Source organism: Apodemus sylvaticus, chromosome 11 (genome assembly GCF_947179515.1).
Source record: "Apodemus sylvaticus chromosome 11, mApoSyl1.1, whole genome shotgun sequence".
In the NCBI taxonomy this organism is placed as follows: Eukaryota; Metazoa; Chordata; class Mammalia; order Rodentia; family Muridae; genus Apodemus; species Apodemus sylvaticus.
The window spans coordinates 52600056-52614093 of NC_067482.1; the positions used below are offsets into that span (position 1 = coordinate 52600056).

At 36.8% G+C, this 14038-nt stretch overlaps 1 protein-coding gene and 1 pseudogene across 3 annotated transcripts in view; both read right to left on the reverse strand.

Moving 5' to 3' along the window:
- Pcdh7 (protocadherin 7) overlaps positions 1-14038 on the reverse strand; it is a 417106-nt gene that overhangs the window by 223162 nt on the left and 179906 nt on the right. The window lies entirely within an intron of this gene.
- On the reverse strand, positions 11445-12018 carry LOC127696344 (60S ribosomal protein L9-like; annotated as a pseudogene).

The following is a 14038-nucleotide window of genomic DNA, read 5'->3' on the forward strand; positions in this document are numbered from 1 at the left end:
GTACAAAAATCACTAATCATAACCATGACCAATAGGACTGCAGAGTTATAAGGATTATCTGCACATCACAGGTTAATAAATGAGAAAGTTAAGAATTGTGGTATTTACCCATGATTTATGAATTGCTTCCACAAATGTCTCTTTTATTCTGTCATAGGAAAAAAAAAGATTTGCTACAAACCCTGCAAATTGCTGATGTTTCTGTTACTATATCATTCATTGTAAGCTTAGTAGAAACATGCAGTGCATGCAAATTTCTTCTTTCCTCTTCAAGCTCTAAAGATTGGTGGACATTAAACACCATTACGGGCTTTATAATATTTCATGGAATTGGGATCGCAGTATGGAAAAATAGTCCTCAGTATTTCACTGTGGGTAGTCTATATATCATGGGAGCAAACTTACTAGCCGAAGAGCCTACAGACATGGCCTTTACAAAGACCTCTAACCTTTTTATGTTTCTATGATCATTGGATTTGGACGAAGGAATCATTTTTGTTGATCTTACTTTCATTTCTGTTTATATTCCCTCCCACTTATCATTATCAGGTAGCCAAAAAGTATACGGAATTGCCTGAGAAATTTCGTTTTCCTTTGAAAATGTCACTACTACAGCTTTCTTAAAGCTACCTGTTCCTTTCAGCAAACACTACTGAGCAGTGAAATTTTAATGATAAAGATTAAGGGAGGGACTACAAAGGCCATGCAATGGGTTAAGTATTTATCATTCTAAAAAAGAAAGTGGAAAGAAAGGTTAAAGGTTATTCTTAATTCTACTTTAATGACTTTCATATCTTTTAGGATCAGTTCCAACTATCAAAGCAAGAGTTTAAAATGAACACAGGAACGCATACTCTCTATTAATACAGAAAAGAAAAATGTGAAATAATTTTAAAATGTTGTTTCATTTTGTTATTTAAAAAAACTGAAGTTGCAAAGAGAATGAAGGAGTTCAGTGGACACTGAATTAAGTAAAACAGAATTAATTTCAAAATAACCACAAAGGCAAAAGAAAATTCTTGCATGGATGCATCTAAAGAGTGTATGTGTTTTAAAAAATATATACATTATACATTAAAATCACAGAGAGAACGAGAAAAATAAATATTTCAAAATTCCCTCTAGATTTTCTTTGTTACCTTGGCCAAGTTAGCTGACCTTTGGTTCTTATGCCTTAGGCCCAGGGTCTGAAAATAGAGATAATAATATCTTTCTTTTAATTCAGGGGGATTTAATGAGATGGCTCATAAAAAGAGCCGTAAGCTCCCTCGGAGACACATCCTATAAAAGGTACAATACCTCAGGCCACTGCTAAGTAACCAGAGTTATCTTCTACCATTTCACTTAGGATTCTTTTTTTTTTTTCTTCTTCTTCTTCTAGCTAAGTAATTTGCAAATATTCCTGGTAGAAATTCTAAAGTCCACATAAAATATTAGGCCTAATTAATGTTGAAAACCACAAATTATCGATAAAGTAATAATGCACATAGGATAACAACCACATATTTCAAGAGCTATTGTGATGATATCCTTCATTAAACACATTTTGGTGGTCAATTAGTTTATGAAGGCATTTGTCAGCTACTTTGGGGCTTCAGTATTACATACTAGAAGCGTATGCTTGAGAAGAAGGTAGTGGAGGCTAACCACAATAGTATAGACATGGCCACAAGTACATTCAAACTCCAGGGGAGATTCTAAGTCAAGAATAGTGATGTGGCTGGTCTTCTCCTCAACTCCTATGTGACTAAACCTATCAGCATTGCTTTAAAGTTTCTCAAGACTAGTAACCAGCTTGATGAAACCGTTCACATCCATTCACTCTTTTCTGGTATCACATAGAGGCAGTTCTCTGCCTGCCATGTTTTTCTATTGTCATGGAACTTGAGAGGGCAGCCTCTTTCTTGTCTCCCTGCTTCCCTGGGAAGAGCAATCCAAGGGCAGCAATGTATGACCACAGCCATCATTTACATAAAAAATTAAGTCCATGAACTTACAAGGACAAAAAAATTCTACAATCATTGAGAATGTATAAGATATCCAGGTGAAATCTAAAGAATAGTTTTGAATTAACATGCAAATATTTTAAAGCAAACACAATAACTTAATTTTATTCATTCCAAATTGCTGAAAAAATTGTAAATAATCTATATTACATGAGAAGCATTTATAATGTTTCATAAGACATTGTTTGTAAAAATGTTACCCTCCGTTCTTTACCAAAATCTTTGAAGTTCCAACCTACAGAATGAAAATGCATATTTCTTTGCTAAACTAGAGATAGATTTGAGGAAAATCAAGAGGAGATTCAAGATTAGTTAGTGCTGTGTTTTATACAATGCTTAGAGTGAAAGAGTAAATGCATCGTTGGGTTAGGAGTGAAGATAGTTTGGCATTAGAGTTCATTTTTTATAACTAGTAACAATACCTTTATGGGAATTTTATCTGCAAGAGGATGGGCCCCTAAGGATGTCGTCTATTGGAAAGTTGCTCAGGTTCAATCTTTTCCTTATTGAATAGTGCTGTGTCTAACAGACAATGTTATTGGGAACTTTAAATCTGCACCTTCCCTTTTAGCTTCAGTAGTTTCTTCATAAATTGTCTCCTTATCTGGAACTCACATACAGCTGTCTCCGTCACATCAATTATTTCTGAATGGGCTGAGAGGCTTTTTTTATTTTTTCCAATTCACTTAGTTATGTCCATCAAACCGACTTCTAATGACTCTTTGTCAGTCATAAAGCACTGAAACAGTCGTGAGGAGGCTCTTGGCGTAGGAGGAGTGCTGCATTCTATATTAAAAGCAGGGCTGTCTAATGCTGGGAGACCTTTTCCTGCACATGAACACATGACATGCTTGATGAATCTGGAAACATTCTTGCCTGTGTCACTGCTACTGAACAAACATACCTAGGACTCTATAGAGCATTAGTGGTAGGATACTTGCCAGAACCTTCAAACAAATTTTTATCAGGTCTTTAAACTTTTTAGGGGTGCCTTCATGTAATGAAGTCTCAACATTCCTCCATACTTTAAAATGCCAGTCTTTCTTTCATGTCCATAGATGAAAGGGTGCACAAAAGACTCATGTTGAGACATGTGGATTCGTTAATTGCTACGCTTATTTGGGGAAAGTAAAATAGCTAACTCTTGACTGGTATGCAGTTATACACAATTGTTTTTATGTGCACTTGAGTTACTAAGAATCCAGAAGTATTCTTAGTTCTACAGATACAGGCTAGCTACTACAAAACCAGCTCTGAAACCATGATACCTCATTCCAGGAGGATACACTCTTCCTTCCACTCAAGATGTTATTTCAACTAAGGCTCTTTCTATATGCATCATATTTATGTACTGATTTTGCAAGTTAGAAATAAAATACTCAATGTCAAAGTGAAGACTGACTGCGAGAGCTACCTCTTCTGAAGGTGCGAACTGGCCCCTCTGTGTTTTGCATTTTATCGCATGAAAACCATGAAGAAACAGAATAAGCGAAGTTGATAATTCTTGGCAAATATAGCCAAAGTTATACAACAAAATGATTTAGAAAAACAAATGTTCTAGAACCTAACTCATTGGATTGCTGTAATGTAGGCACCATTAATTAGCTGACTTTCTGTTACCCCTTTTAATCCTCCTCTTGTTCTTACATTCTTTGCAACTGGTTCACTTCTAACTCCGTGGCTCATTGTTTTCTGTATGTGTTGGAGGTCGCCATAGCTCCTGAGTGTTCATGGAGCTGATTGGTTAGCTAATTTTCACCATTTCTGACTAGTTCCTTTTAAACCTAGTCCACAGTTTAGCAAATCTTTTTCACAAAATATAAATATTTCTGGTTCTGTGAGCCACACATCTCTGCTGCAGTTACCTAACCTTGCAGCTTTGACATGAAAATAGTCATTGAACACACAAAAATAAATTGACAAGGGAGATTTTATTTGTGGACACAACATTTTGAGATTCTGATAATGTTTCCACTCCATAAAATGTTACTATTGTTATTTTTCAATATTTACAACTATAAAGAAAAAAATCAATCCTATCTGGCTGACTATTCAAAAGAAGCAGAAGGCCATATTTGGCTGAGATTCCCCATTCTGATACAATACAGTATAAATTGCCATACAAAGATGTCACAAAAAATTAGAGCCAATTGCTCAAAAAAGATGTTTTCCAGTTTGTGGGTTACTTGGATGCTCCATTTCAGAGACTTGCTGCTAAGCTTCGATTTGTACAAATGCCTTATTCATTATACAGAAGAAAAAGTACAAAATGAATTTTTTGTTGGTGTGATTTATTGTGGATTCAAGAATATACCCCCCTACCCATTATACTGTCAGAGAGCATCAGCAATGACAGGAAAGGAACATCAAAGCTGGAGAATGGGGAGGGGTGTTAGGAAATTCTGTCTTGTAGATGGAATATAGATGTATCCATGAACTCTCAGGAGCTATGGCTACCTCCAACAGGTACAGCAAAAAATAAGCCATGGAGTAGAAGGGTACCAGTTACAAAAAATGTAAGAACAGGAAGAGGATGAAAAGGCGTAACAGAAAGTCAATACATTCACAATACATTGTATGTATTTTTGAAATTGTCAAAATTAATTTTTTTTAAAAAAAGGAAATCAAGTTAAAATAAATCAGCAAATCAGCATTTCTTCACACCTGGATAGAATGGAAGTTTCTGTTGTAAACCGTGAATAAGTCATGCGAATGTTTCCTTTAGACAAGAAGCAAAACAAAAGCAAATGAACAAACAAACCTACTGCGAACACTTCATTTGTACTCTTGTTAGAACAAGACTATGCTACGTCCCCACCTCTACAGTAAGAAGAAAACACAAAGATCATAAAATGCGTATCTTTAGACATAACTTCCTTCAGAACAGATATTTTCACCTTCTGAAAGAATGATTCCAAATAAAGATATGCCAGATGCTGACAGAAATTTGGATCCATTTCCTACCTAACAGCTTCCCAAAGTGTTCTAACGAGAAGATAAAATTGAACATGTACTAAGAAACATGTACTGAACCAATGCTTTCTCATTGGATTGAAGCCCTGCTTCTTAACAGAAGTTATAACACATACTGTTGATTGGGCCAAAAACAACCTAGCTGGGAAGACCCTAGGGCCTAGGGAAGAACTTAGCACTGCAACACTGTTAAAAGGACATAGTATCTAATGCTCTCGAGATTATTACCTTTATATCCACAGATTAGTACAATAATCAACCCTGTTTTAGATAAGTTTGCTGCATATCATTTGTTTTGTTTTCTTGCCTTAAAGTGTAAGTTAACTGAGGCCTGAGGCCTAGCTCAGCAGTTGAGAGCACCATTGCTCTCTCAGAAGACCTTGCTTGGGAGAACAGCATACCCAGAATGGCACAAAACCATCCAAAAGTCCAATTCCATTGCATCTGATGCCCACTCCTGACATTTAGGGCTGCTAGGAGCATACTGCACATACATGCATGTGAGTAAAATGCAAAAATACATAAAATAAAATAGTTATATCCAAACAATGCTGTAAGATAACATTAATCTTGGCATATATTTTGAGAGAAATAGATTACCACAAGCTCCTCTTTGCTATATTTCCTCACATCACAGTCCAGTACGAAAGGTCCTGGTCCAATGTAAAATAAACTCAGTGGTGTTCTTTATAGATTCTTTTTCTATATTGTTTTGGGGGGCAGGTTTTATATTCCTGTATTCCTAGTATTTCGGTTGTTTATTATGATGTTTTATTTTTTGTCTGTCTTTATGAGGTTTGGGGTTTGTGTGTGTGTGTGTGTGTGTGTGTGTGTGTGTGTGGTGTGTATTTCTTGTACTTTATTTTTTATTTTGTTTTGTGTGAATAGACTGTTTTTCTGAGAGACAAAGATGGGGAGGGCATGGAATTGGATGGATTGGAGAGAATCTGGGAGTAGGTTTTGGGAACTTACAATCAGAATATATTTATTAATTTTTAGCAAGGAAAAATACCTGGGCCAATTTGTGATCTCTGCACCTTCTGTAGCAAATCCCTCTTATCCATGATTTGACATTTGAACTTTCACTTTATCCCCTGTAGTGGTTTGTAATCTATTAGATCCCCAGGACACCCTGTAGTTCAAGAGAACATTCAAGACCTTCACTTGCAGATGCCAGAAACCCCAGGAAGCCTTCCTTTCATACTCCCTGCCTGAGAATTCCCCTCCTCTGCATCTGTCTTTAATGCTTTCCTTTAAAGCAATATCTCTGACATATATAATCCTAATAGCAGGTGCTAGCAAGGTTGAAATAAAACATAGTAATGAAAACACATGGGACCACAGTTGGACTTCAGTTCACAGTTCATCTGAGCTACATCCCCTTGTAAATCTTTCTTGACATATATGGAAAATAGGTCCTAGATAAGGAGAGGAGAATATTGACAGGTAACTAATGAGAAAAATACTATCTTCACAATGGCATTCATTCTAACAAAGACTTATTAAGCACTTGTTGTGTGCCTACCACTGTGCTGAAACATCTACAGCTGGTAAATTCAGTCATTAAACCCAGCTGGGCAAGGTGTAGGTTAATCATTCAAAAGGTTTCAAAACCTAACAAACAAAGGTTTCTTTTATTTTACACTTTTCACTCTGGCAGTGTGATAATCACGCTTGGTTCTCCTGTTCCTTGCTTGCTTTGCATGACTGCCTTACACACCTATAGAGTTCCAGAAACAGCTGAACGAGATCGATAAACCTGCGTGGTAAATTACACAGTTGGAGCTAGTCCCCAGCAGGCCACAGGAGCAATGCTGAAGAAGCAAGGGGAAATTCCAGCAGGACGGACCAGGATTGAAAATGTTAAAACATTAGAAATAAACCCATAAACAGCAACCAAAAAAAAAAATGCTTTGAAAAGCTACCTTGTAAAACACAGAAGCACAGACAGGGGCCTGGAGCAAACACTCTGCAGTCAATTCTCCCTTATTGAAATGAATGGAAATGAAGTATGCATTTTCCGAGTCACTCAAGCAGATGCTCCATTTTCTTCTCTACTTTTTTTTTCTTTCTCTATCTTAGACACTTCATCTAAACTGCACCTGGTGAAATCTGTTTTGGAAGCTATATACATTTAAAAATCCTCGGGTTTTCATATTGTATGGAATGAAGGTTCGTGTCCTTAGATAGCTTTTCTTTACAGAGAAGTAGAGAAAGTCTCTGAATTGTTACTTCGATGAAACAGAACAGAACCTAACTCAGGAGCCAGTCTATTGCACAGGTAAGTCAACATACTCTGAATTATTTTTATTCACTTGTCTTAATTATCCAATTTTTTAAAAGGAAATTTACCAGGGAATGTAGAGAGTAATATATTTAATGAACTTTCTATGTTAACTTTTATTCCTTATAGTGAATCAAGTGATTAGAAAAGAAAAAAGAAAAAAATAACATTAGAGTGAAACACAGAAAGAAGAATGACCTCTTAATAAAGCAGATATCCAAATTGATGGAAACTATGAGTGAGTTTCCTTATCTGTAAGGCAGAATTAAATGTTGCAAATAGAATTTCGTTTGCCAACCAACTGACTTTCATGGAGGGAGGTACAATTGGATTCTCTGAGTGTCTCCACTGCATTCACAGAGGTTATCTGAAGTAGGAGAAAGACGCCTCAGAGAAGATGAAAGTGGAGCAAGAAGGAAGACTCTGGTCTTCTTCCCACTGCTTAGAAGATAGAAAGAGAGGACTACATCCAGAGACACAGCTGGCCTTCAGAAGATATTAGAATCAAAGAAGAGCTCTGTCCTGGAACTTTTGGAATGTACAATGCTTTGCCAGCTCCTGGCTCTTAGCTTGTTTTGATACATTTTGCCTTCCTGTAATAAAACAATGCTTTGTGTTGATTTTACCTATTGTGTCCACAGTAATAGGATCCAGAGCAATAGAAAATTTACATGGAAGATCACACACAGCCCTCCCTCGACTCTGGGAGGGAGAAAAGAAAGAGAAGTAGTTGAGTTGATCTTCACATTTATGATAAAGATTTTTGTATACATTAATATTCAAATGTTGAGGCAACAGAGCATATCATTCCAATTTTTTTTTGTGTTGCAACATTTAAATACGTGTAAACTTTTTTCCACTGGATGTTTTCAGCTCCTTTGTCAAAGATCAAGTGGCCATAGGTGTGTGGGTTCATTTCTGGGTCTTCAATTCTATTCCATTGATCTACCTGCCTGTCGCTGTACCAGTACCATGCAGTTTTTAACACGTTTGCTCTGTAGTATTGCTTGAGGTCAGGGATACTGATTCCTGAGAAGTTCTTTTATTGTTCAGAATAGTTTTATCTATCCTGGTTTTTTTCTTATTCCAGAATGATTTGAGAATTTCTTTCTAACTCTATGAAGAACTGGGTTGGGATTTTGATGGGTCTTGTGTTGAATCTGTAGATTGCTTTTGTCAAGATGGCCATTTTAACTATATTAATCCTGCCAATCCATAAGCATGGAAGATTTTTCCATTTTCTGAGGTCTTCTTCCATTTCCTTCTTCAGAGACTTGAAGTTCTTGTCGTAAAGATCTTTCACTTGTTTGGTTAGAGTCACACCAAGATACTTTATATTGTTTGTGGCTATTGTGACGGGTATCATTTCCCTAATTTCTTTCTCAGCCTGCTTATCCTTTGAGTATAGGAAGGCTACTGATTTGCTTGAGTTATAACCAGCCCCTCTGCTGAATTTGTTTATCAGCTGTAGGAGTTCTCTGGTGGACAAATGGATGGAGCTGGAGAACATCATCCTAAGTGAGGTAACCCAGTCTCAAAAGAACACTCATGGTATGCACTCACTAATAAGCAGATATTAGCCTAGAAGCTTGGAAATTTCAAGACACAATCCACATATCAAATGATGTCCAAGAAGAAGGAAGGAGTGGCCCCTGGTTCTGGAAAGGCTCAGTGCAGCAGTGTAAGGGAATACCAGAATAGGAAAGTGGGAAGGGGTGGATGGGAGAACAGGGGGAGGGAAGAGGGCTTATGGGACTTTCGTGGAGGGGGGAGGCAGGAAAGGGAACTTCATTTGAAATGTAAATAAAGAATATATCGAATAAAAATAAAAATAAATAAATAAATAAAAATGTGTGAACTTATTAGTTTGACAAGTGTAATATAACCCATGAAGGTCTCCACCCAGATTACTAGCTTCCCAGGGGGCAGGTCACTACCTCACTAATCCCATGCTTCAAATCTCCCATGGCCTTTGTGGTACACATCTGGCAAACTCATGCTTTACCTGCCATACCTTCTCTCTTGAACACAGAAGAGTCGCCTCATGAAGGAGAATGCAACACAAACTTAGTTCAGAAACAATGGTGACTCAATCTCTGGGCGCAACAACTAAAATCTAATCTTACAAGCGTTACTAAAATCTGATCCCTCCAATGGCGTTCTGACAGCTACATCTTACCCCTCTGCTATCCTGGTTCCAAAAGGAAGTAACTCTCTCCTGCTTCCTCTCTTCCTCCATCCAACCTGGAAATTCCAGCTACTCACCAAGTGATTGGCTCTTTTTTTCCATTAGGGGATTGGTTCAGAAGAACAGTACTAGACCCATATGCAACAATCTTACATGTGTATTTAATATTAGGTTTTCTGTATTTGTTTGCTTCAGGGTTTTGGAGAAATGTGCTCGCTATATATCCCTGGGTGACAGGGAACTCAGTATGTAGATCAACATGGCAAAGATGTGCATTTCTTGCTTTTGTCATTTACATAATATGATTATAGATATAGTACAAGGAAATCCAAATTTAAAAAAAAAAGTAAACAAAGATCAACCAAGACCCTGGGACACCTGTGCAATGGAAAATTACCACAAATTTAAGTGTGAGTTGTCCAATACATAATTTAAGGCAAATCAAATGAGAATAACAGATTTTTTTTGTAGGACAGCAAATATAAAGTGATTAGACTTAGGTCATTAGTTGGTCTGAGGCACAATGCTCCTTAGGTATATATAGAAAATAATTTCATACTTGTAAAAATACAAAGAGACTTAATGAATAAAATAGATTAGTCTATAAGCAGTAACAGTAAGTACATAAACATAGGAGGTATCTGTTCTTAGTGCATTTTTAGGGAGCATACAAAACAATCTTTGAAATTATAAGAAATAATTTCATCTTACATCACTAGAAAGAAAACAAAAAACAATAATGTTGATGATAATGAGCATCTGTATTTAAAAAATTGTCTAATCTACACTGGGGTGGGGCAATTAAATTATCAGTGTCTGACAGACATTTCTAATCTATATTTGTAGATGTTTCTTTTCTCCTGTATTTTTTCTCCTTTAATCTTTTTGAGAAAAAAATATAATCAAGAGATATAAATTCTATGTATGAGAAGTTTGAGTCTTTCAGAATAAAAAGAAAGGAATTCATTAAATAGCAACAAATGTTGGCATTTTGTGATTCTTTAGGGAAATATGAATATCTACAATCCAGCTAAAAGACTTAAGAATTAAAGATGATTGATTTTCATATAGTAAGCTCCTAAAATCCTAGAGTTCAAAGTTAAGGCGTATCTGATAACATAATCTAGCTCTCCAATATTCTGCATAAGTTATTCAAATATTAAGTACTACAAAAAGAATTTATTTTAGTTATCATCTCATTAAGGTTGATGATTGAATTCTTAAGCTTCTAGACAGATGGACAGTTTAAAGCATGTGGCAGGAACAAACCAAGGAAGCAATGGCAGAAAAATTATACTTTATTAGTACTATTGTTTGGCTTTCCAATCTGCTTTACTGCCACATCTGTCAGAGATTTGATTGCTGCATTTATAATGTTCTTATTGTTTGTTTCAAAGAAAGGGGATCTCTGAGATTATTGTACTTTAAACTTATCATAATTTTCTGTACATTTATAAACATTCCCATTTCCACACATTATATTAATTTAATTTTCACTTTAGAAGAGCAAAACTTCCAACCTGTGGGACATCTATAAATTGTCAGCTTTTTAAACAGTAAAGTCTTTGACTCACTGGTGTTTCTGTCCCACTGGATTCTGTCATAAGCTTTTCCTATATTAATAGACTAAAGTAATAATAAATATGTAATTAATTCTTATTCTGGGGAAGAACAAGGTATTCTTTTATAATGATTAGCTTCAGTTTTGAATAAAATGGATTTATATTAGCAGGTAATAAATTAAGAATGACAAATTTAAATGGACTCTACCTAAAAGAATTCTAAAGATAAAAATAAATAAATAAATAAATAAATAAATAAATAAATAGAAACACATCTATCTCAAAAGGATATAAACATAAGAGAAGCCCAATTGTAACTAGAAGTTTATTTTTTTCGATATATAATTTTTCAATATATAATTCTTTTATTAACCCTAAGAACCCAAACTGTGCACTCAGGATCTTGTTTGTGGAGCTGGGTAGCTAAGATCTTACTTGTCAGCCTGCTACACTGTTCCCTTTTCAGATACAGCTACCATCCAAAAACTTTCTAATACCCTTACTTTTAACTGTTGTGGCTTGCTGAATTAGAGCCGCTGAATTTGAAACAAGTTCAATATCATCTTCTTCAAGGATTAATCCATCCTTCTTCTGGGCTTGAGAGACAGAACAAGTCACCTGTCTTTGTCCGAACCTTGTGGGTGTATTTTTCACACAAGAAATTACGGACTTCAACCAAAGACCCATTCTCCTGTATAATGACATTGATGGGGAAGTGGGCACACACAGACCTCATCTTGTAACAGAATCTCAGCATAACACCCTTGACCATGTTCTGAACATGACTGCAGATGGTTCTGACAGTGGCCAGTTCCTTTCTGATACTCCACTATTTGTGGACCAGGAACCTTTTGTTTTCTTTCCAAGGAGACTCAACTCTACATTGATGAGATTGAAGTCTCTCCAGAGGGTTCCAGCTGGGACCCTTCACAATGACTGTGTGCCCCTTCAGAGAGATGTTGACATTGTCTGGAATGTCGACAGATTGCTGAGAATTGTCTTCATTCTCATAGTAGATGGGGCAAAGAATTTAACTTTTAGTCTTAGCAGAGGGGAAGCCCTTATTCCTGTGGAGGCTTGATGCCCCAGGATGCAAGTGTGGTGGGTGCCCATTTTTCAGAGGAACCGCCAAACTGATTTCCAGAGTGGTTGTACCAATTTGCAACCCCACCAGCAGTGGAGGAGTATTCCTCTTTCTCCACATCCTCGCCAACATCTGCTGTATCCTGAATTTTTAATCTTAGCCATTCTGACTGGTGTAAGGTGAAATCTCAGGGTTGTTTTGATTTGCATTTCCCTATTGACCAATGAAGTTGAGCATTTTTTAAGATGCTTCTCTGCCACCGAAGTTCTTCAGGTGAAAATTCTTTGTTTAATTCTGTACTCCATTTTTTAATAGGGTTATTTGGTTTTCTGGTGTCTAACTTCTTGAGTTCTTTATATATATTGGATATTAGCCCTCTATCTGATATAGGATTGGTGAAGATCTTTTCCCAATTTGTTGGATGCCAATTTGCCCTTTTGATCGTGTCCTTTGCCTTACAGAAACTTTGTAATTTTATGAGGTCCCATTTGTCAATTCTTGATCTTAGAGCATATGCTATTGGTGTTCTGTTTAGGAACTTTCCCCCTATACCGATGTCCTCAAGGGTCTTCCCCAGTTTCTTTTCTATTAGCATCAGAGTGTCTGGCTTTATGTGGAGGTCCTTGATCCATTTGGAGTTGAGCTTAGTACAAGGAGACAAGGATGGATCAATTCCCATTCTTCTGCATGCTGACCTCCAGTTGAACCAGCACCATTTGTTGAAAAGGCTATCTTTTTTCCATTGGATGTTTTCAGCCCCTTTGTCGAGGATCAAGTGGCCATAGGTGTGTGGGTTCATTTCTGGATCTTCAATCCTGTTCCATTGATCCACCTGCCTGTCACTGTACCAATACCATGCAGTTTTTAACACTATTGCTCTGTAGTATTGCTTGAGGTCAGGGATACTGATACCCCCAGAATTTCTTTTATTGTTGAGAATAGTTTTAGCTATCCTGGGTTTTTTTGTTGTTCCAGATGAATTTGAGGATTGCTCTTTCTAACTCTGTGAAGAATTGAGTTGGGATTTTGATGAAGATTCCCCAGCATGTAATAAGGATACATGTTCCACTATGTTCGTATCAGCCCTATTTATAATTGCCAGAAGCTGAAAAGAACCCAGGTATCCCTCAACAGAAGAGTGAATGCAAAAAAAATGTGGCATATATAAACAATGGAGTTCTATTCAGCCATTAGAAACAATGAATTCATGAAATTCTTAGGCAAATGGGTGGAGCTGGAGAATATCATACTAAGTGAGGTAACCCAGACTCAAAAGATGAATCATGGTATGTACTCACTAATAAGTGGATATTAACCTAGAAAACTGGAATACCAAAAACATAATCCACACATCAAATGAGGTACAAGAAGAACAGAGGAGTGGCACCTTGTTCTGGAAAGACTCAGTGAAGCAGTATAGGGCAAAACCAGAACAGGGAAGTGGGAAGGGTTGGGTGGGGGAACAGGGGGAGGGAAGGGGACTGATGGGACTTTTGGGGAGTGGGGGTCTAGAAAAGGGGAAATCAATTGAAATGTAAATAAAAAATATATCGAATAAAAAAGAAAAAAAAGAGTGGTGGGTGTATGCATGAGGGGCAACCTTTTAAAGGCAAAGGGGGTAACATTTGGGATAGTTTTGCAGAGGGGAGACTGGGAAGTAGGACAACATTTGAAATGTAAATAAATAAAATAACCAATTAAAAAATTTTAGGCAACATTGGAAGAAGTGGAACCCTCCTTAGGAACACCCTTGATTAAGTGAAATGGACTTAAAAGGTATCCTGATATGTTCTAGCACTCACTGTGTGCCTACCTTTGTGGTTTAGACATCATTTCATTGTCACACTGTGACATTAAGGGTAAGTCTTCTGATTTGACTGCATTTCACACAAGATGCCAGTGGCCCTGAAGAGAATATGCCCACACTCACACAGCTGGTGA